Raw genomic sequence first — 21,576 nt, 5'->3', positions numbered from 1 at the left:
TGTAATGAATGGATGTGTTTAATATAACATGTGTTTTCCTAAGTCATGCATAATAGCTGTAGAAAATTCTGGCTAGTCAGATAAAGCACCTGTTGGCTGTGGAGCTGGCCTAAGTTCCACACCTGGTTTGGCTCTTCTCACTGCAAAAGTCTATTCCGGTCCAGGTGGCTGGTCTCCTATCCTGAAGTTTGGTGCAAACAACACCTACATCAGATGCAACTGCAATGGAATTCCAGGGCCCCACCTCTGCCCCGAGCCTGAACCACAACCCCTGTGGGTAGGGCCCGGTCATGTGCGCTGCATTTCTGAAAAACTACTCAGGTGATTTTCCACAGACCAAGGTTTCAGAGGCTCTGCTCCGACTCCAGAGCTCACTTCAGAAGCAAGGATGGGGCGGTCCCGACTCTCAGTGCTGATGTAGGCTGAGAGCCTGTGTGAGATGAAGACTCGCCCCTTACACCCAGACCTACCGACCGGAACCTGCAGTTCAAGCGAATCCCCAGGAGGTTCTGCTGTATCCCCGGGGAAGCTTTACAACCTAGCGGTACCTGGGCCCCACCCAAAGATGTAGGGGGTCGGCCAAGGCAGTGGGGTCTTAACAAGCTTCCCAAGCTATTATTATGTTCAGCCAGAATAGAGGGCCATTGACTTCTAAATTCCAGCTCTTTTTCTACTTCAAGTAATTTTTATTTTTCAATTAGAGGTGGCATACATTATATTAGATTCAGGTGTGCAACCCAGTGATCCGATATTATATAACATACTAGTGATCACCCCAATAAGTCAAGTACCCACCTGGCACCACACATCGTTATTACAATATTATTGACTCTATTCCCTATGCTGTATTTTACATCCCTGTGATTATTTTGTAGCTACCAATTTACACTTCTTAATCCCCTCACCTTTTCACCCATCCCTAAATTTCAGCTTCTTAAGGTTAAGCTATAGCCTGAGTTAAATTGGCCTCTGTGGTCTTGCCCAGGCCTAAGGACCACTTAAAGTGCTTTTTAAGGGACAACAGACTCTGGAGACAAACAAGTTCCACCACACAATGTTAAGGTCACCAAAACCTAGGCAAGCAGGCAGGACACACCCATGGTGCGCCCTGCGCCCCTGCCCTTCCCATCCTCGGATCGCCCCTCCCTCCCTGGCAGCTCCGCCCCTCCCTGGTAGCCCCTCCCCGGTAGCCCCACCCCTTCTAGGTAGCCCCGCCCCCCTGTGACGTGCCGCCAGGGCCCGGCTCATGCGCATTGGCGCCCGCGCCTCCCGGCCGCTCCTCCCCGGCGCTGTCATTCTCCGCGGCGCGGCGCCCAGTGCGGACTGCGGTGCCCGCAGCCCCTCGCCCGCCCTCGCCCGCCCCTCGCCCGCCCAGGCCGGCTGGCGAGCTCGCGATGTGACCGAGCCTGGGAGCGGGCGGGCGGCTCTGCGAGCAGCAGCGCCTCGGCTTCTGTCTGGCCGCGCGTTCCCTGCGGAGCCGCGATTCCCTCGGAGCGGGAGAGGCACACCAGGGGCTCGGAGCGCGCCCCCCGGGCCCGGTGCAGCCGCCGCCTCCGCCGGGCACCGCGGAGCCGAGGCGGCTGGTGCAGCGCGGGGCCACCGGCCGCGCGCAGCCGAGCGCGGTCCCCAAGAAGGCGCCCAGTTCGCTGCGTCCCGCGAGTTGACTGCAGTTTCCGAAGTTGGAGGGAGCCGTGCGGAGGCGAGGTTGGTTGTTATCATCTTCGCGGTGTGGGAAGCTGGGGTGGCATCTCTTGTTAGCCGGGCGCCAGCTTGGGGAGGTCAGGGTGCCAGACGCGGACACACACACGCGGGAGAGGCCGCGGCGCAGCGGCCGTGCCAGCTGGACACGTGCAGCGCGAGGACAGGTGCTCGCGGGCACCGCGCCCGCTGCCCAGGGCACATTCCCAGCTTCGCCGCGGTGTGTGTGTGGGGGGGGGGGGGGGGCGGGAGGTGGGGGAGAGGAGGGGAAGGAGGGGCGCAGGGGCCGGTCACCTCGTCCTAAGTCCTGGGGAGCCTCCTGTAATATCCCTGGGTGCCCTGGGTCTTTGGGGATGGGAGCTAAGCCCCAGGCTTCCCGGGCACCCCACTTCTGTCTTCCCCTCGACGAAAGCTGCCAGCGTCTCCATAACAGCCCAGGGTTTTATGGGGAAAACAACTTGTATGTCAGCCCAGCGTTCTGTGCTACAAGGCGAATGACATGGGAAATGTGCTCTGTTATGTGATTTCGTGCACTTTAAGAATGTGAGCAAGTCTCGGAGGAGCAGGATGTGGATGGCACTTGGGTTTCACCCTGCCGTCCTGCGCCTCTTATGTAAGCCTCGCGGGGCAGCCCTGGCTCCCAGGGCAGCAGCTGTGGCTCCCGCTGCATTTGTCCACGGTCCGGCTTGAGCGGCCTTTAATGGAAACGCTGACATGATCCAGGAGGCCTGACACTCGTGTGCTCTTCAGGTTGGAGTGCCTTCCCCTGACAGGAAGCAAGCGAGCAGAAACCCAGCATATTTCCAAGGCAGCTCCAGGAATTAGACACTGAGTCGTGTTTTAAAATACATGCACTGTCAGAGCCCGCAGAGGACCTGTGACATGTCCCCTTTGTTTTGGAGAAAGTGGAACTTGGTCCTGCCAGGCAAGTGTGGATGGAGCCTGAAAGTTAAGAGCACTGAAGGGATTAATTATCCTAGTAAACAAAGAGCATGGTTTATAGGTAGCTGCCTGGTGGACTTTGACGGATAGACTTTTTAATTTTTCTTTCTCATCTCTCCCCCAGAGATTCCTTCTATGCAGATTGGTAGATCCTCATCATTGATGTTCAATATTTGAGTTGATCAAATTTGTAAAAGGATACGTTGAAGTACCATATAGTACTGTGGTGACTAAGACAGTGAGGATTAGAAATAAGGAGACTATTCAGATTATTTAATGTAGTAGTCATTAGTGTATCCAAACAGATAACATTAATACTGCTCTAATATCTATCTATCTACCTACCTATCTATCTGTCTACCTACCTATTTATCTACCTATCTATATTTTTTAATTTGGACTTATAATTGTTAAAATCAAAACTCATGGGTACATTTTAATGTAAGACTTTTTTTGGGGTAATCTTTAGAAAAAGAAGCACATTTATTTATGGTATTCCAGCATAGAACAAGATGAACTACTTATAGGTACCTCACTTAAAAACATACAGTTTCTTTGAAGAGTTCTAAGAAAATATACAAAATATTATTTCAAAGGTTGGAAAGTTGGTCAGGTCAACACACTGTGGTTTGTGAGACTATCCATGGCTTATATCTGAAAGAGAGACACCCAGGTTTGGGGTCTCAAGCAGGTTGACCCCCCAAAGCACTTGCATTGTTATAGAGAGGACAGAGCAGGGCAGGTACCTAAACTCTGGGCCTCAGTGTCATTGTCTGTGAAATGGGGTGACAGCAGCTCCTCCCTCATTGACTTGGGTGAGGATTAGATGAGCTATAGACGTGAAGCTGTTGCACCAGTGTCTGGCCCATGAAACTGGGTAAAGCGATCATGGTTAGGAGAGGAAATGGGCAGCTTGGATGACATTGAATGACTGCTGACGCAGGTGAACAGAGTCAGTTCAGGTGTATAACAAGGGGAAGGTATAAGCATTTACTAGACACCTCCTAGGGATGCAGACTGGCTGGGGTCTGATTCGCCGTCTCCCACAATTCCTCTCCGAGGTACGTGACTCCATGTCCGCGTTAGAGATGGGGAAACTGAAGCCCAGGCGATCAAGTAGTAGAACCCAGCGTGGGGATCTTCGCCCGCGCCCGTCGTTTCAAACCCTGTTGTTTTAAAGCCGGCTGCCTCAACTTGCCCACTGCTGCCTCTGTCGCCCTCTTCTCCTCCCCACAAGAACATGATGAAATAAGTGCAGTATTATCTTCAATTTACAGATGAGGACACTGAGGTTGCACATTAAAGTATGCAAAGTGCTAGGCAGCAATCACAACCTCTTTCTCCGTGACGGGGAGCTTTGCTATTATCATAATTAGTGTTTAGTAACTGGCCCCTCGCAGGTGAGCGAGGTGCCAGCAGGTGCGGGGTGCTCCCTGCAGTGTGAAGTGACTCTGTGGCTTTTGACTTCCTTTTGGTCTGTTGGGCAAGTCAAGAAGAGAAAATGGGTATGAGGTTGCAACTCAGTGGAGGATGGGGCCCCCGGTTGGTTTCCTGCCTGCAGATGGGGCTGCGCTGGTCCAGGCGGACTAAACCGCGATGGAAGCAGCGATGCACCAACCGTCATGCCATCTCCCGGCGAGACTAGTCCCAGCGGAGAGCTCCCAGGGGCAGACCGAGAGCCCTGGCACGGTGCCACACACCGTCCTGTTTGCTCAGAACTGAAGTGGCTGTGCCTCACCTTAAATAAGCAAGCTTCCTCTCGGCCTTTGCACCTGCTCTGGGAGCAGCCACGGGGCCCAAGGGAGCAGTGCTGTGCCGAAACTGGTCACAGCCCGCTGGCCATCCCGCCTGACCGCTGGCGGCGGGGCCTGATGGGCAGGCTCGCGCTTCGTGGCTTTCTCCCATCACCATCCCAGTCCTCCATCATGTTCTTAGTAAACACGGCCTCTTTCCTAGGCATTAAAATTGGATCACTGTATGAGGCACGCACATGGCAGCAGGCCACTCACAGACTGATTTAATATTAATTACCCCTCTGAGCTGATGTGTCCTACCCCGGGGAGCACTTCCAGACAGATGTTCCACGCCGGCTTTCTCCGTCAAAAATTAGAACTCTCCGTGCGGTGATGCAGTTAACGACGCTGTGTTGCGTGTCTGAGAGTGGCTGAGAGCGTAGCCCTCGCAAGCTCTCATCACAAGAAAAGAGGTCTGTAGCTGCGTGGATGTTAACTGGACTTGTGGTGGTGGTTACTTCTCAGCAGGTACAAGATCCATGCATTAGGTTGCACACCTGAAATCAATATATGTTAAGTACCAATTATATCTCAAAATAAAGTAAAATAAAAGACATGCTCTCTGGGAGGGAGATCGGGGGAGGCCTCCGTGAGCTGGGGCCGCACAGCCGCAGGGGTGCACAGAACCCTGGGTGAAGCCGCTGAGGCCCGCCACAGCTCTCTGCTTGCCCCTGCTCTTCAGAGTTTGCAGACCCCTTTTCCTCAGCCATCACCTCGGGTTCAGATGCTCCTCTGTTCTGGGTGGTTCTGCAGTGAAATCTCCCCGACCCCCTCGTCACTTCAGCCGGGCCCACACTGACTTTCAACCAGCGCCTCAGAATTTGCATGTGGTCCTGTGTTCTTTCCTGTCTGGCCATCTCCTTGTTGGCTCCTCTGTGGCCACTTGCAGACTTCCCGCTCCCTCTCCCCGGCGCCGCTTCCTCTCGCGTCCGCATGGACGGGAGGCGCCGCTGCTCTTCACATGGACACACGTGCACGGTCGCTCGCTCTCTCCCGGCCACCTACCGCTTTGAATTGTCTGCACTTCGGGCTCAGGGAGTGGGGAGCTGATTACATTCTGGAGCTCTTGCCGCAGACATCCCTGAGCTCTGTTGGGGTGTGTGTGTGGGGGGGGGGGGTGGTTTATACAGGGTTCTGATTATACAGGCAAGCAGTTCTGTGCACATGGCTTCGAGCCCCTCAGGCTGGGGCACTGCGAGCTTGAGAGCACAGGGCCGGTGTGGGCGGCAGGCAGCTCCGAGTGGGATTTACCTGCCGCGTGTCCAGCCCTCACTGGCTGTGCCCTGGAGAAGACGGGAGTGGTCACTAACACGGGACTCCCTCGCGCCGGCTGCCGTGCTGAGAGCTCTACCTCAGCATTTACTGTAATCCGCAGAGTGAGCCTTATCTGGTAGGTTCTTTATTCTCCTCTTTTGCGAAAGTGGAAACGGAGGCCCAGAAAGGTCAGCGCGCTTGTCCAAGGCCACACTAGTGAGTTTTGGAGCCGAGGGTAGCGTCAGGGCTGCCTGAGAGCCCTGGGCTCCCTACACAGCATCTACTGCCGCTGGTTGTGCAGCCTCCGTGGCCGTTACACTGTTCACGGGTGTCCTAAGTTGTGCTTCTAAAAGTGATCCTAGCCCTAACCGGTTTGGCTCAGTGGATAGAGCGTCGGCCTGCGGACCGAAGGGTCTCAGGTTCGATTCCGGTCAAGGGCATGTACCTGGGTTGCGGGCACATCCCCAGTAGGAGGTGTGCAGGAGGCAGCTGATTGATGTTTCTCTCCCATAGATGTATCAGCTCTCTATCCCTCTCCCTTCCTCTCTGTAAAAAATCAATAAAATATATTTAAAAAAATAAAGGCGATCCTACACTGTCTTACTCCCTGCATTCCCTGGGGCAGGGCTGTGCCCGCCGGCCTGCCCAGCAGCTGGCATCGACTGCCATCGCCTGTCTCCGTGGAGGAAGAGTTTAAGCTTAGTCCATGCCATGAGCTCCGAGAGGAGACCCAGAGGTTCGCGTTGTGAAATAGGAAGCAGAGAGCCTGTGGCTGGTACCGGGACACCCGGGGGCCGTGTTAATGTGGCTGTTTCTCTGGGTTTGGGGTCACTTGTGTCATCCTCCTTAAAGAAAGGAGAAGTGTAGAGGCCCGGGATTTTCTCAAGTGACTAAAAGAAAAGGGGGGGGGGGGTGTTATGTAAGTGAAAAAAGGGTCAGTAGTGAGCACATGACCAACAGGGTCATGAGCCATTCACAGGGCGACTGAGGCCTTTACAGTAAATGAGCGCGCGTGTCTGGCAGGTAAGGCTGCAGGGTGTTACCGGGAGGGGGAGCCTCAGACCTGTGCAGTGATGCCCTCTCTGACTACAGGCCAAACACGGAGTCTAAAACCCCCTGGAAATGTTCTCAAAACCCCGGTCCTGAGCTCCACCCCCCACCTTTTTTTTTTTTTTTTTTTTTTTTGCTCAGGAGCCAAGATTTATTCGGTAAGTTATTCATATCCCAGGGTTTGAGTTACTGTTGTTTGATGGTTATAATATGTTAGCGTATCTTGTGGATGTCTCATGTACTCTCCCTCCTTGATTCTTTTGGGGCTGTAGAGCGACTACTTATGAAAAATTCCGTATTCTACATGTAGGCTGTCTTCAGAGGACAGGGAGGTTGGCCTGACTGGGAGCTTTTCCATAAAATGCAGAGCCCTGGGAACCTTATGGAGTAGCCGAGTTTAAAAAAAAAAATGTTTTATTTGATCAGCAGCCGCTTTGCACCTTCCTCTCTGATCAGCCGCGTCCTCGGGCGTCTGGTCCCACTATGTTCGTGACAGGATCACCACGTTCACACCCTCGGCTCGCTCCAGCCCTTCTCCCCACTGTGCTCACCCTGCGTGGCCCACAGCGTCACCCGCTGCCGACACTGCTGGGAACATTGATGGGGCAGCTCACGTTATCAGTCAGAGTCAATAAAGCCACACAAGACAATGAGCTTTTTTAATTAACACAAAATCCAGTCTGTAACATGGCTGCCCACAGGATGCCACCACCTCTGCGTCCCCTGTGGGAGCTGCAAGCCAAGGGCCTCACTGTTCTCCCCGCACCTGCCACCTGCCCAGGAGTGGCACCTTGCTCAGTCCTCAGCCACCCGCCCGCAGTGCTGGGCAAACCCAGGGGAGTACAGTGTCATGTCTGCCCGCACCAGTCCCTACCCATCTGGCAGATCTGCCACCAGGCGTGCTGCCGGGCGAGGCGGCCTCAGACAAGAAGGTCCCCCCTGCCCTGGAGAACCTGGGTCTCTGGAGGGGAAGAGACCAGAGCTGGGTGGGCACCAGGGTAGCAAGTGCTGGCTCCGCAGGGTCTGTGGCTCCAAGGGGCTCTCCCTGAGGCCGTGGGCCGGCTGAGGGTGGAAGGCAGGTCGGAGGGGAGCAGGCAGCGATGGGAGCGGCTGGCGGACAGCACAGCGAGTGTTCTTACCGAGAGTACAGTGGCGTGAAGGTGCCAGAGAGGGCGGCTGACCGGGCGGGACAGCTGGTCCATATGGCTGATGTGCGTGGCGAGGTGGGCGAAGCTGGAGGTGCAGAGCGAGGCTGCAGCCACTTCAGGAAGGGGCGTCCAATGGATTTGAGCACTTTAGGTTGTCCTTTCAGAAAGATCACTCTGGGTGTTTTGTAGAGAAGGGGGGCGGGGGGCCGCATGCAGAAGAGAGAAGCCTGTGAGGAAGCTGTTGAATCCTCATGCAGTTTTAAGGTCTGAACTCAGACGGGTAGGAGGGGGAGAAGAAGGGGGGTGGCCACTTTAGAAAGGGGACCCCCAGGCCTCTGCCTGGAGGAGTTAGATGGACAGAGGGGCCCTTGGTTCTGGAAGCAAACACAGAGGCGGCACCGTTTGCAGGGGATGATGAATTCACCTGCGGATGTGTGGACGGGGCACCAGGGCTGAGCCAGGCGGTGGCACCAGCCCGTAGCTCTGGAACTCGGGACACAGGCCGAGCAGCGGGAAGAGCTCGCCTGGGGAGGTGCCGTGGAGACGCGGCCTGCCTGGGAGAATGCGCGGGCGCCAAGGAGATGGGACGGTCACATTCACTGAGAGGAGGTTCTGCCAGGTGCTTGGACACAGGGCGCAGGAGCCAGAGGCAGAGCGGCTCCGTGGGCTGGAAGCCGGCGCCAGGAGTGCGGGGGTGGAAATGACAGGCAGCGGCAAAGGGGCAGGGCTGACTGTTCCCTTGCTTTGTCCCCACAGGGGACGGGGCTGTTTCTCACGTGGCTTTCAGTGCCTGAGACTGTGTGGAAGGAGGGTGGGAGTCGGGGAAGGGAAAGGAATGAGCAATGCAATCATGAATGGAGGGCGATCCTGGGTCTCAAGCTGCTTATAGGATAGACTTGCTATTTCTTGTTTTTCACTCACTTTTTCTGTTTCATGGAGAAAAGCGGGCACTTGGTAAACTGGGAAGAATGCAAGAATCACCTCCTCGGTGCCCCAAATGCTTGGTTCTCTGAAGCCGACACAGCTCACTGCACCCATGCACGCGCCCCCGAAAGGGGACGTGGCAAACGACGATATGTGACAGTTACAGAATCTAGGCTTTCCCCGGGGAATGGCACCCTGGGAGGTTTGGGCCTTTGAACCAACCTTTTTACAGTGATTGATGCGCGTCTTGGCCCGCTGGCTGGTGTATTTGGGATAGAATGAGTGCAGTTTCCTGCAATTTTCACTGCCTTAAAAAGAGGCCTCGTGATGCTATAGACCAGCAGTTCTCAACCTTCTGGCCCTTTAAATACAGTTCCTCATATTGTGACCCAATCATGAAATTATTTTCATTGCTACTTCATAACTGTAATGTTGCTACTGTTAGGAATTGTAATGTAAATATCTGATATGCAGGATGGTCTTACGTGACCCCTGTGAAAGGGTCGTTTGACCGCCAGAGGGGTCGCGACCCACAGGTTGAGAACCGCTGCTGTAGACAGACTGGAGCGTGGGGCTGTGTGTTCTAGTTAACACCATGCCTCTCAGTCCTTGCCCATCGTCCTTTGATTTGACCCAGGGGACTGAGGCAGGGTTCAGGTGACTGCATGAGACGACAGCGGAGCGGCCGAGCTCCTAGGACCCCCGACGGGCATCTGACTTCGAGTCCGGGGTCTTGCCACCCCATCGCAAGGCCTGTGTCTGCGTGAACAGCTGCTCAAGAAAAACCAGGGGGTGGGATGTTTAAGAGACTTTTTGATGAGTCTGCTCGAAGCACCAACATCTACCTACCTATGATGGGCCACAGGTCACTTATGCACATGTATGTGATTAAGTCAGACTTGGGGACAGTCTTTTCTTACACGGAGCATCTTATTATGTTCATTATCTTAAAAGCTTTAAAAAAGCATCTGAGTTATAAAATAAAAGGATCGCATATTCTAAACTGCAAAATTATCGTAGCTAAACTTGCTGTTTGTGCTACAAGGGAAATTGATTTTTTAGTTGTTGTGATGGGTGCTGTGCGTGAGAAGCATGGTGTGTGCAAGTGTGTGTGCGTGTATATGAAATAAAAACCAGCCCAATCAAGTTCAATCTATCGGCTCTCCTTTTATGATATTATTCTCGAATTCTCCAAATACAGTAAGTGGTGGAGCTTGCTTTGTCTTGCCAGAGCAGCTGTCATGTTACCCACTTAGTGCCAACGAGTTCAAGCCTTTGCCTTTTTCTTAAGCAGTGTGAAGCGATACAGGGCAAATCTGAAGGGTTTATTTTAGTTTTATAACTTTTATTTGGCTCCTGATATTCTATAATTATGATTTAAGTAACGTTGCTACTGTTGAAGCAGAGATTAGCTGTTCATATACAGTAGTATTAGAAGCATGAAATGTAACTTGGGTTTTATGACTGAAAAGTTTATGATGCTACATTTTATTTATTTCAAGTTCATCTTTTGCTTCTTTATTTTTATATTATATTTATTTCACACAAAAAAACACCTAAGAGCCTTAGTAAATGGCAGTTTCTGGATGAAAGCAATTTCTAGCAAGTGGCAACATGCTGGTACCCAGCGCTTATCCTTAAACCTCAATTTCAAGCTTCGTGGCGCCAATTATGCATTTTAGCTTTATTAGGAAAATTTGAATCCAAAGGGGCTTATGCATTTGTGACAGTCAGTGGTTTGACCTTTTGTTATTAGTGCTGACTTTTTAAAATAACCACACATTTGCACGTTTTTTAAAGTTCTATAAAAATGTTAGGGGACCACCAGAGTTGTAATTACCTTTACACACGGTGTATTGTGGTAGCCTCGCTCCGTGTAGCTGAGAGGCCACAATACAGGTGTATGCAACTGAAATAACAATATAAAGTAATGTGGTATTTTAGATAGGGTTTTGTATTTGTAATCATATGTGAAGAAACTCAGATGAAGTAAAATGAAAATTAATTTGGTCGTTTCATGCCTCATGTGTCCCCATTTCATCCAAAAGCAGACATGAGCATCCAGGGCTCAGCAGTGTTCCAGCGAGGCTCTGACGTCACTATACTGACGTTGCTCTCAAGATGGAAACCTGAGGTGTATGTCCTACTGATCTTCCCAGGAGCGTGCATTTTAATATTATGTCGTAGGAGTTCTCACTTTCTAAAAAGAGGAATTAAATTGCCCCTTTTCTTCCTATTGAAGTTTATTCAGGCATTTTTGTGTTATGTGTACTTGACATGAGAGAACATGTCTAAATTAGTCATCTAATTTGAATATCATAATTATGTGTGCACTGAGGGCTTGATTGACTAGGGAGCGTTTGCATTTTAGCTCTTAGTGGATTTTAGCTCTTACATGCTTAATATTTCAGAGTCCGAAACCTGCTTCTGTTTACCAATAGGCACGTGGAGACAATGTAAACATTTTAACAAAGAGAATTTAGAAGGATATGCTCCTTTTTCCAATGTTAGGAATTGGCACATATCTGTCTACTGAAGCGTTTTCTTCCGTATAATGGATCAATAAGAAATGTAGAAATGGCTGGAAACTAGCATGGTGTCGCTTGTAGTGCCCAAATGGTTGGTGTTGAGATTAGAAATATATGCCTTTGTTTTTCTTTTCTTTTTAAAATTTTTAAATATATTTTTATTGATTTCAGAGAGGAAGGGAGAGAGAGAAAGAGATAGAAACATCAATGATGAACTAGAATCATTGACTGGCTGCCTCCTGCACGCCCCCTACTGGGGATTGAGCCCGCAACCCAGGCATGTGCCCTTGACTGGAATTGAACCCGGGACCCTTCAGTTTGCAGGCCGATGCTCTATGCACTGAGCCAAACCAGCTAGGGCTACTCCTTTGTTTTTCTAAATCAAAAATAAAGATGCTTTGGAGTAAAGTATTATGAATCTTGATAGACATTTAGACATAGCTGGATAATGCCAAGAAGATTTTCTCTTTGCTTTATTATATAACTAGAGGCCCAGTGCACGAAATTCGTGCACGGGTAGGGTCCCTAGAGGCTGCCAGCCGGGGCCTCCCTTCCCCCAGCTGCCTGCCACCGCTGCTGACCAGGGTGGGGCTGGCCAGGGGGAGGAGCCGTGGGTGGTTGGCCAGCTGGCCCTGCCCCCTAATCGAACTCCAGGTCAAACTCCCAGTCGAGGGGACAATTTGCATATTCGCTTTTATTATATAGGATAGTTACTCGGCCTAAAATATACATCTTGAACTTTAACTTCAGTGTGAAATGCTCAATATTGCCAAAGTAGAATTGAAATTAAAAATGTGGAGTCTCGTGAAAAGCACGCAATGTGGATAACAGCTTTTCAGGCTCTGGGCCGGGACATTTGAGACAGGGTTGCTCAACACGATGGCTGCAGAGGAAAATGAAACACTGAAGTGTTTAACTGATACTGAATGTAATGGTTTCTGCCACCACAGTTCTTAACCTTTCCAATGGGTTGAGTTATTTGCTAACAGTAGCAGGTCAGGAACTGAATTCTTAGAGAGCTTTTCTTTTAACAAATATTCAATAGCATTTTCCAGCTTGTTCTCCTGGATACAACTCATAACAACAGCCCAGTGTTTCCCTCTGCTGTCTGGCAGCCCCAGGCTGTTTGGCACGGGGCCCCTTCTTCTCTTATGTATTTTCCCAGCTCCCCACATCCTCAAAATTGTCAGCCTTGGCTGAGAATGAGCGTTTTGCATCCTCACAGTTACAAGGGGAATAAAACAACTTCTCCCTGTAATGTGCCAAGGCCTGTGGTCACAGAATCACCACTTGCTAGTCATATGCTTTTCCTTTCTCGGTGTCCTCGCTGGCTTCCGGAAGTGGTAACAAGGCTTCGTTGAGATGTGAGCCCATCAGTTTGGTTCCATCTGTCTTACACTCTTTTTAGAGCTGTGGTTCTCAGCCAGGGCGGCCGTGCTCCCGGGGTGCTGGGCCCTGTCTGAAGGCATCTTCGGGTGTCACAGCTGGGGAGGGGGGACAGCTGGCATCCGGTGGGGGAAGCAGGGATGCTGCTTTCATTCTGTGCACAGAACAGCCTCTGGGGAAGAGGCTGGCCCCGAGGGCTGAGGTTGAGAAGCCTGATCTAGAAGGTAGGGAATGTTGGTTAAGTTTGCTGAATACTGTTTAAACAAATGGAGATGTGACAGGTGACTCTGGTGAAGAAATCATTGCATTCGATGCCTTCGTTTATTCAACACCTACTAGGTCCTGAAAACACAATAATGAAGACTATGGCATAACCCAGGAGTTTGCACTCTTTGCAAGATGACTGGAAAATAAAATACTGCTGCTTGGTAGAATAAACCCTTTGAGGATTCAGCTTTTAGAAAGGTAATAGGTAATTAGAGGGCTGGCATAGCCTGTTAAATAGAAACCATTGAGATTTCATTGGCTAGATATGGGGGAATATCTGAAAGAAATCATGTTCTCTGTCTAGATGTGATATTAGTCATTTGTGGGTGAAATTGCTCATTTTTCCTTATAATCATTAACAGGTCCCATTTCTTTCCCACCTCCTCATTTCCACTGGTATTCATTTGAAATGTCAGGAAAACACCAGGCAGTGTTGACAACTAGGTGTTACTTTAGAATTGTAGGATATTCATTTCTTTTAACATCTTCATTGAGGTATAATTTACTTGCCATGGGTCTCCCATTTTAAGTGTATAATTCCATCTGTCTTACACTCTCTTTAGAGCTGTGGTTCTATTGTGATTTTTAATAAATGTACAGAATTGTGGAACTATCAGCACAATCCAGCCGTAGGATTTTTCCATCACCCCCAAAAGATCCGCCGTGCCCATGTGTGGGCACTGTGACACCCACAGGCAGCCCAGGCCACACTGACTTTCCTGTCTTTTTCTTTTTTATGTCTACACTAGAGGCCCAGTGCACAAAATTTATGCACGGTGGTGGTGGTGGTTGGGGGGTGGCGGGGGGGTAATCCCTCAGCCCTGCCTGCATCCTCTCACAATCTGGGACCCCTCGGGGAATGTCAGGCCTAAACCAGCAATCGAACATCCCTCTCGCAATCCGGGACGCTGCATGTATCAGTGACCATACTTTTCACACAGGTGAAAGGCATCTTGTGTTGTATGGGCAGCTACATTTTTTTTTTGCCCTGATTATAAAAAGTAGTACATAACATGATCCTTCTGAGGCAATAGTACCATTTTCCCCATCTTATGGGTAGAAAAACTGAAGCAGAGAGAAGGTAAGTAATTGGCTTTGTCACACAGTTATAAGTGCCAGAATCAGGGCTGGCCACAAAATGTGCAAGCCAGAGTCCATGCATGTCATCGCTGCATCATCCTGTTTTTTCAGTGTTAGAGTAGCCTTGCCAGGTTTTAATTTTTAAATCTAAGAGACTGTTCCCAATATATAGGGTAGGGTTCCCTAGGCCTGCCGGCGATCAGAGCCATCTGTGGGGTGACCGGTGGGCGGGATGATTGGGGGGCCCCTGCTGGCACCTGCATTGCTGGCAGCCTGGCACTACCCGCTGGCCATCCCTGCCACCCAATGGCTGCCACCAGTCTCCTCCCTCTTGGGGGATGGGGCAGACATTCAGCGCAGGAAGGGGCAGCTCCTGTGTTGAATGTCTGCCGCCCGGTGGTCAGTGTGCATCATAGTGACCGGTCATCTGCCATTTGGTCGATTTGCATATTAGGGTTTTATTATATGGGATTTCCATTGCTATAGATCTGCCTTTTAGAAAACCTGCGGACATTTCATTTAGAAGATTAATTTTTACACTTAAATGTAGTTAGCTACCTTCTTTCTGAAGCTCAGCACCCGTTCATATTTGTCATGTAACCTGTGCCATAGCCACGCTGTGGTGAGGCGTGGGCGCAGGGAGCTTTTGGAGCCACAGGATGGGTCCGGCGGGACACAAATAGGAGAACAGCCGCGGGGTTACGGCAGCATTGGGCCACGTTTTGTGCGCGGCATGGTAGAAGTCGTTCTGCAGCTTTGTCCTGTTTCGTTGCCCATCAATCTGTCCACTGAGATAAAGTTATAGAAGTGAGTGAGTGAGAACACCTGCCTGATGTGGGGAGAGAATAGACGGATCAAAGCCAGAGCGTTTCCCTGCTGGGGATTCTGTCGGCTCAACAGTCCCTCAGCCAAAAGCGAACCCTTTGGCGCCAAATGTCTTTGAGAATTCAGCTCTTAGAAAGGTAACAGGTGTGTTTACTGGACATTCGGTAACACTCCCATGGGATTCAGGAAACATGGTAATTTCTGTGGCGAAGGAGATGAATATTCATATTTTGTTGGAAAGAAAAAGACAAAATAACCTCATGTCAGTTCAGGTCTGTTTTTTGGAGCAAATTTATTTGTTAGCAAAGGAACAAAGAAACTCTGTTTTTAGGAAGTTTTGCATTTCAAAACTGTGGATAAAGGTGTATGAACCTGTCTCAGTTTATCCCAAGATATTTCATTTCTAATAATCGTCCCATCCTCTTCCTGACTCCTGCCCTCCGTCCCCTCTGCCTCTCCCCATCCCTGTCCCTCCCCCACTCCTACACTATACAACTTGGCCATTGGTGGACTTGTCTTCCTTTCACATCATTAACTTCCCATCAGACTTCACAAATGCTAAGTCTGCTGTTCTGTCTGGGTGGGTGGAGGCCAGGTGTGGATGATGGCCCAGGCCTGCCTGCCCTGTGGTTGTGGTGTCACCCCCTGCTGTAGGCTGGACTGTAGCCTCTCACCTCCTCCAGCCCCCAGCCCAGGGCCCCAAGAGATGAAAATTGTTTTGTTGGGTCAAAAAGATGTCCTTGAGCCCAGCCGGTGTGGCTCAATGGCTGGAGTGTCATCCCATGCGCCAGGAGGTCACCAGTTTGATTGCCAGTTGGGGGCACATGCCAGGTTTTGATCCCCAGTAGGGGGAGTGCAGGAGGCAACTGATCGATATTTCTCTCTCATCAGTGTTTCTATCTCTCTCTCCATCTCTCTCCCTCTCTCTAAAATCAATAAAAACATTTTTAAAAATTAAAATAAAATAAAAGATGTCCTTGAAGAAAATTCCTCCAATAACAATGGCAGCTGTCATTCCAGGTAGCCCCAAACACATGCCTGGTAACCTTCACACCCATCACAAAACCATGGGCCGTGAGACTAAGCAGCTATAGGAAGAGATAAAAACCAAAGCAGAGAATCCACAAGAGTAAATTCTCTTGCGATGAAGATGTTTAGAATTCAAGAAAGATAAGGACATGCAGAAAATGGCACGGGCTCACAAATTAGAAGCAGGACACCCATCCAAAGCAAGACATTTCAGACTTGTTCCACATTGTTAAAAAGCCAGCATGATCGCGTTCTATAATTTGCCCAGCGGTATTCAGCAAGCCTCCTTAGTCTTCGCCATCAATTTCACATCTCGGTTAATTTTCAGATTCCTCGGTGGTGCTCAGCAAACTGTAACTGTGGTCATGGGTTTTAGCTGGTTTCCGCACACTCTGAAGTAGCTACACACCCATCAAGGATGGGAATGCATATTCCAACCCATGTGTGGAATTTGCTTTTGTGAGCGTGTGAGTGCTCACGCTCTTGGGCGCCGTTCCTGAGGCAGAACAGAAACGGGTGGGGGACCCACGTGCCAGCAGGAGGCACGGCGTCTGCAAACTGGAGGAAACTACAGAGCATGTCGTCGCACCAGCGTCAGAGGAAAATGGTGCGCTTACAGGGACACCCAAGGAGTGCCCGAGGAGGGCCGAGGACCTCGCCAAGGCGTGAGAAGTCCTTAAAGAGCGCGAGTCGGAAGTCAACTAAGTGCAGGGGTGGTGGTTCGGATGCTTTAACGGGCGCTCAGGTGCCGGTCCTGGGGTGACATTGAAAGTTCTTAATTGCTTCAAGTGGGACGCCAACATTTCTGTCTAAAGACGCTGGCCTGTTGCCATGGTCGTGGAAATCCAGGACTTCATCTCGGGTGCCCAGGCCACCTCCTGCTCCAGCCACAGCGACAGTGCCTCTCGGGTCTCCCAGCCTCTCCGCAAGCATCACTCTCTCTCCTAGCTCCCAGCTTGCAGGAGCCGTGCTCGCCCTGTCTGGTTTTGCACCTGTCTTCTCTCGCCCAGTGTCTTCCTGGGTGTGCAGACACTTGTTCTCGTTACCACATTTCCTGTTACAGAGCTGACAGCCACAGGGCCTCCTCGTGGCACAGTGCACGTTCCTTCTCATTCACAGAGCCCCCCACCCTCTCCGTGCCTGCCGTGCTTTCCCTCTGTTGGGCTGGGGGCACCCCTCGTCCCTCTCCCCTTGTTCTCTCTCCCTCTCTCTCTCCTGCTGCCTCCCCAGCCCTGGTCTCCATCCTGGCCCGTGAGCCATCACCTGGCAGCGTGGATACACAGTGATGCCAAGGCCCGCCCCCGTGATGGTGACTGACGTGCTCTGGGGGCCTCGGCCTTGGTGGTTTCTGAAAACTTCCCGGCGATGCAGAACCACCAGTTTAGAAGTCGTGACCCCGACCCACCGTCTGTTGTGTAGACAGTAGGGAAGGAGACACAGGGAAGTCAGAAGAGGAAGGGCGGGAAGAGACGGGACAGCTTCCTCATCCCTCTGTTTACTTCTGTCAGTGACACCTACACCCACTCACTGGCGTGGCACCGTCTCCCCTCGGACTGGGCTCCCATCAGTAGATGCCAAGTAGTCACGGTGGCCCAGTGCCCCTTCAGACATGCACGTCTGTCGTGAGTGTGACGGCTGGTGGAGCCACTGCTCCTGGTTGTGGGTCGCCCAGCCTGTGTGGAAATGGGAAGATCTACTGCAGTCAGAACCCTCTGTGGCTCACGTGTCTTAGAGTGAACATGGCCCTTCTCTCAGGTCCACGGCCCAGGACGTCCCATCTCAGGAACAAACCACGAATGCTTACTTTCCTGGCTCTTCTGCTCTGAACGAAAGTTTAATTTTGTTCCTTGAAGGGAGAAGTGAAGCCGCAGGGGGAAAGCCCATAGGCAGAGGACGGACTTGACCTTACAGGTCTTCCTGGGTCTCTTTTCGCCTTGTTTCCATAAAGAATTTAAGAGTGTTAACGGGTAGCTTCCCCCCCCCCCCCCCAATCACCCACAGACCTAGAAAATCATGTGCCAGGCCTCACAGGAAATTAGGATGCTTTCAGTGGCCGTGAATTATTTATTTCTTAAGAGCCTCGTGAACCAAGAGTTGCAAAAATGACGTTGAGGAGGTGGCGGGGGTTGCGGAGGGAAAGGCACATGGATAATTAGAAATCTTACTTAAAAGCTGCTTGCGAACACATTTGCTTCAGTCAATCACCTGCCTGCCCCATCCGAAAGTGCGAGGAAGGTTCCGGCTTTATTTTCTCCTATTGATAGGACATTGGCTGGATTGATCTGGAAGTTGAATTCCACTGTAGAGGTGCTGTTGGCCTGGCTTCTAGGAAGCCGCTCTGTTTGTTTGTTAGGGCTCCCATACAGAACGCGCAGACCGCGCGGCTGTATCCGCAGACGCTGGTTTCCCCGCTCCGGAGGCGGAAGGCATGGCCGCGCGGCCGCAGGAGGGGTCCTCCAGGAGGGGTCCTCCGGGCCTCTGTCCCTGATGCGCAGGTGGCTGTCCCGCTGCTCTTCACCCCCCGCCCCCCGTCTCTGTGTCCTAGTCTCCCTCCCCTCGGAGGACACCTGTCCCGGTGAATTAGGGCCTGCCCTTATGACCTCATTCTACTTAATTACCTCTTTAAAGACCCCTCTCCAAGCACACTCCCATCCTGACATGGGTGAATTTTGACAAAACAGGTTTCAGCTCATCACACCCCCACCCCTTAGGGAATATGTAGGGGGAAGAGCATGAAAAGGGGCAAGAAGAAATTCTCCCAGAGCGGGGTGTCCGTCCCTGCAGCAGGCCCAGGCGCGGGGGAGCTACAGGTGGCATCACCCAGGACGCCAGCCCCCCACACTGCACTCCAGCTGTGAAGTACCTGACGCAGACGGGAGCCCTGTTTGGATGAGCTTCCTGGACAGGTGGGGGGCTGTCCCCTGAACCCGAGGTCTACAGACGCCACCGTGATGTCACAGTGTAGGCTGCTGCTTTGGTGGCTTCGGAACGAAGGGGAACACCGCTTCCCGAGGTGATTCTCATCCGCGGCTCCCACGGCCTCCACGGGGCTGCATGTCCAGGGGTCACGGCTGTGGCTCCCACGGCCTCCATGGGGCTGCGTGTCCAGGGGTCACGGCTGTGACTCCCACGGCCTCCATGGGGCTGCGTGTCCAGGGGTCATGTCTGTGACTCCCACGGCCTCCATGGGGCTGCATGTCAGGGGTCACGGCTGTGGCTCCCACGGCCTCCATGGGGCTGCATATCCAGGGGTCATGTCTGCGGCTCCCACGGCCTCCATGGGGCGGCGTGTCCAGGGATCATGTCTGTGGCTCCCACGGCCTCCATGGGGCTGCGTGTCCGGGGTCACGGCCTTGCACAGGTTTCCCAGGCCATTGCTTTGGTTCTTGGTGCTGGGGTCAGTTTCATCCCTCCTGATGTGTGCGGGGGCTCAGGCCACCTCAGGGATGTAGCACACAAGACAAAGGCTACATGTTGTAAAATCAAAATGTCCCCGTCTGTGCCTGAACTTGCATGGGAGCGAAAGAGGAACTTCAGGGACAGTCTTGAAAGGAAAAGAAAACTGAAGGTTTGAGTGCAGTGTAGAGGTGGCTCTGTGGCTGTGGTGAAAGCACGCGGGGATTCTGCAGGTATCTGGTCCGCAAGGTCTGGGACGTAGACATACGTGGCCTGGGAGGTAGTGTGGACTGCAGGTTAGTATCTGTTAGTATCTGCCGTCTGTGATGTGGGGCCACTGATTTCTAGACTTTGGGACCCCCTCAGGCCTTCGGAAAATGCGTTGTATGAGGTGCCCAGCTTTGCCCGCCTCCCAGCCTGTGGGCTCTTGGCTCACCCAGTGAAGGGAGGGCTCGAAGAGAAGCAACAGAAATCCCCAGTGACTGGAATGTTTGCTTAGCCCAGGAGCTCTTTCCGAGAGAAGCGAGAGAAGCGGTTGGGGAATTCAAGATCATTAACAGTGAGATCTAGTTGCAGTTTTACTGAGCGGCTATAACAAGTGTTCCACTTGCGTTTGCTATGTTTTTCCCCCTTAAACTTATACATCACTTGGGCTGCTGGGGACCCTTCTAGGAAGGAGTTGGTATATAACCGTGTACGGAATCACAGAAGCACACCCGAATTGGAAGCCCTCTTGCCATAACAGATATTGAGGAGTTTGTTTTTTTATTTAAAAAATGAGGTGTTCAGGCAACATGAAAGTATCTTCGTGTTTAAGTGAATGTTTGGTACTGAGGAACTTTGAGCTTTACATCATGTTTCGTCACTGATTGTCGGTATGTCTTCTAAGGAGTCTGGGGCACGGAATGCATCTGTGTGTCTACGCTTGCTTCTCTCACTCCATCCTCTTTGAGAGAAAAGGCTGTGGCACTTCTTCATTGCTGAGCCAAATTCTTTTTTTCTTTTTTTTTATAATATATTTTATTGATTTTTTACAGAGAGAAAGGGAGAGGGATAGAGAGCTAGAAACATCGATCAGCTGCCTCTTGCACGCCCCCTACTGGGGATGTGCCTGCAACCAAGGTACATGCCCTTGACCGGAATCGAACCCGGGACCCTTGAGTCCGCAGGCCGACGCTCTAGCCACTGAGCCAAACCGGCCAGGGCCTGAGCTGAGTTTTGTTGTATGAAATTCCACCATTGGCTTAGCCAGTCTCCTGCTGATGGACATTCGGGTTGGTCATGCTATTCTCTTAGGAACTGTATTAAGAATACTTAAGGGTTTCCTTTAAAACAAGTCAGCAAACTTTCTCTGTAAATAACCAGGTAGTAAGTACTTGAGGCTTTGTGGGGCAGATGTGATCTCTATTGCTTGTTCTTTCTTTCCTTTCTTACTCTTATTTATTATTTTTTTACAACTCTTTACAAAAGAAAAACCTGTTCTTAGCTTGTGAGCCGTCGTCTGTGGGCCCTTGCTCTGAGCTCCATGACGGGGCGTGGAATCGCTCACCACCAGGTATGCCACAGTCACTTGAACGGGCAACGAGAGACTTTTCAACACAGTCCGGTCCGTTTCTCCCTCGACCAGCAGTGCGTTAGAGTGGCCAGTGAGCCTCAGCCCCACCGCAACCTAACACTGTTATGTTGGTTAAATTGCTGTCGGGTGGGTAAGAAGCAGGATCTCACTGTGGCTCTCAGCCAGCATGTCTGGGCACCTGCACATCCGGGCACCTACACAGCCAGGCATCTACATGTCCAGCATCTCACAGCCAGGCACCTGCATATCCGGGTACCTGCACAGCCAGGCATCTACATGTCCAGCACCTCACAGCCGGGCACCTGCACAGCCAGGCATCTACATGTCCAGCACCTCACAGCCGGGCACCTGCACAGCCAGGCAACTACATGTCCAGCACCTCACAGCCGGGCACCTGCACAGCCAGGCATCTACATGTCCAGCACCTCACAGCCGGGCACCTGCACAGCCAGGCAACTACATGTCCAGCACCTCACAGCCGGGCACCTGCACAGCCAGGCATCTACATGTCCAGCACCTCACAGCCGGGCACCTACACATCTGGGCACCTGCACAGCCGGGCACCTGCACAGCCAGGCAACTACATGTCCAGCACCTCACAGCCGGGCACCTACACATCTGGGCACCTGCACAGCCGGGCACCTGCACAGCCAGGCATCTACATGTCCAGCACCTCACAG

General features: G+C 51.7%; 1 protein-coding gene across 3 annotated transcripts in view; it reads left to right on the top strand.

Annotated features, from left to right (window-relative positions):
* Positions 1-1,308: 1,308 nt before the first annotated feature.
* PAG1 (phosphoprotein membrane anchor with glycosphingolipid microdomains 1) overlaps positions 1,309-21,576 on the top strand; it is a 107,140-nt gene continuing 86,872 nt past the window's right edge. For all 3 annotated transcript variants that reach the window (XM_036338778.1, XM_036338779.1, XM_036338777.1), the window contains exon 1: positions 1,309-1,704. The gene's annotated coding sequence lies outside the window, so the exon portion shown is untranslated. The remainder of the gene's footprint in view (positions 1,705-21,576) is intronic.

The sequence above is a fragment of the Myotis myotis genome, unplaced genomic scaffold, assembly GCF_014108235.1.
Source record: "Myotis myotis isolate mMyoMyo1 unplaced genomic scaffold, mMyoMyo1.p scaffold_m19_p_16, whole genome shotgun sequence".
Lineage (NCBI taxonomy): Eukaryota > Metazoa > Chordata > Mammalia > Chiroptera > Vespertilionidae > Myotis > Myotis myotis.
The sequence above is the reverse complement of the archived record's forward strand: the minus strand, read 5'-3'. Positions and strand labels throughout refer to the sequence as shown.